The sequence below is a fragment of the Capricornis sumatraensis genome, chromosome 18 (genome assembly GCF_032405125.1).
Source record: "Capricornis sumatraensis isolate serow.1 chromosome 18, serow.2, whole genome shotgun sequence".
NCBI lineage: Eukaryota > Metazoa > Chordata > Mammalia > Artiodactyla > Bovidae > Capricornis > Capricornis sumatraensis.
In genome coordinates this window covers 37005816-37008088 of record NC_091086.1, presented here as the reverse complement: position 1 = coordinate 37008088, position 2273 = coordinate 37005816, and the positions used below count along the sequence as shown (strand labels likewise).

General features: G+C 36.2%; 1 pseudogene; it reads right to left on the bottom strand.

Moving 5' to 3' along the window:
* Positions 1-470: 470 nt before the first annotated feature.
* Positions 471-879, bottom strand: LOC138094435 (elongin-B pseudogene; annotated as a pseudogene).
* Between the last annotated feature and the right edge of the window lie 1394 nt (positions 880-2273).

Below are 2273 nucleotides of genomic sequence, written 5' to 3'. Positions count from 1 at the left end.
CTAGTTTTCCTCAATAATATTCAAGTAGAAGTGTTTTCAGAGGTACCAGATGTAGAACCCAAAGAAAATAGATCAAAACATGAGTTCATACCAATCAATATCTAATTTAGAATTTATGTTTGACTTCAGTTGACTTTTGTAAATGTTATGTAAAAAAGTATTAGTGCATAATATTCAGGGAATAATTAGTGCCAATAAAACAGAATATTTTAAATATTTTAGACATTATTAATGATACATTTTATTTCTTATTAAAGTAAGTTCAATAGTACCTCTATTAGAAATGTATCAAAGAAATAAAACTAATCTTTTAATTTTTATAAATAATGCTTGTGATTTCTCGACATTTGTTTAAGTTAAATTAATTTCATAGTAATAACAGAACAGCATACACAATGCAGACTTTTAATTTCCAGGAAACTATCAGAAAATAACTCGTTTATGTCTTTTATGAAAGTCTTTTATGTCTTTTATGAAAGAAGAAGGCAATTATCTATAGATGTTTTTAAACCCAAATCTCTTTTATTAGAGGGTATTAGTGTGGCACAGGCAAGGCAGGGAAGGACTGGGGAGACCATCTTCTTACTTGGCTGTTCATTGGCTTTGCTTCCTCAGTTCTATTGCTTCCTCACATAGGGCAGCTCAGGTGCACTGGAGAAGGGCTCAAAGCACAGAGCCTCAAATGTCTCATCTGCCAAGAAGGCTAGCCCCACAGTGGCTGGGGCCTGAGGCTATACTGTCTGGCTGGTGAAGTCACACTTACTCAACGTCTTGCTCTGTCGTGAAGTTGATTGTCCTCATACAACCACTGCACTTTCGGTCCTTGACATCTGTGAAGATGGTGATCTGGTGGCAATGGTTGATGAGGAAGATATCCATATCAGAACCTGCCTCTCCCCAAGATTTATCATGAAATACCATAGAACAGCTTTTCCAAATTGTGGGCTACAAGATAATTTTAGAAGTTATGCAATAATGTTATAAAATGCATTCATTTGCATATATTAGGGGATAAATTGCTTAAATGACATAAATACTACTTAAATATTTTTGAATGCAAACAAGTACCATTATCTCAAGAAAAAATAAAGTAGTATAAAATATGCACACATTCAGGTAGTTGGCACACAGAAGACTAATGTTTGGAAAATGTTGCAGATGAAAAAGCCAGTATTGCCTTATCCATTGAACCAAAAATTGATTTAATTAGATGTAAGGATAATGTACTGAGAAGATACTGGCAAGATTCTCAAGGAAAATAAGATTAAATTGTTGAGCAAATAGGCAAAAATAAGGTTCATAACATTCTATATAACCCCCAGATTTTCCAGATCCAGCAGAAACCTTGTTTAATTAAACAATATTTCATTAAAATACTTTTCATTACGGCAAATGAACCTAAAGAGTCTCTTGAAGTTTCAGTTCAGTTCAGTTCAGTCACTCAGTCGTGTCCAACTATTTGCAGCCCCATGGACTGCAGCACGCCAGGCTTCCCAGTCCATTACCAAGTCCCAGAGCTTGCTCAAACTCATGTCCACTGAGTCAGTGATGTCATCCAACCATCTCATCCTCTGTCATCCCCTTCTCCTCCTGCCTTCAATCTTTCCCAGCATCAGGGTCTTTTCAAATGAGTCAGTTCTTCACATCAGGTGGCCAAAGTATTGGAGTTTCAGCTTCAGCATCAGTCTTTTTAAAGAATATTCAGGACTGATTTTCTTTAGAATTGACTGGTTGGGTCTCCTTGCAGTCCAAGGGACTCTCAAGAGTCTTCTCCAACACCATAGTTCAAAAGCATCAATTCTTCAGTGTTCAGCTTTCTTTATAGTTCAACTCTCACATCTATAAATGACTATTGGGAAAACCATAGCTTTGACTAGATGGACCTTTGTCTGCAGAGTAATGTCTCTGCTTTTTAATATGTTGTCTAGGTTGGTCATAGTTTTTCTTCCAAAGAGCAAGTGTCTTTTAATTTCATGGCTGTAGCCACCATCTGAAGTGATTTTGGAGCCAAAAAAAAAAAAATAAACTCTGTCACTGTTTCCATTGTTTCCCCATCTATTTGTCATGAAGTGATGGGACCATATGCCATGATCTTTGTTTTCTGAATATGAGGTGGTTTTTTTTTTGTAAATTAATTAATTTATTTTAATTGAAGGCTAATTACTTTATAATATTGTAGTGGCTTTTGTCATACATTCACATGAATCAGCCATGGGTGTACATGTGTCCCCCATCCTGAACCCCCCTCCCACCTCTCTCCCCATCCCATCCTT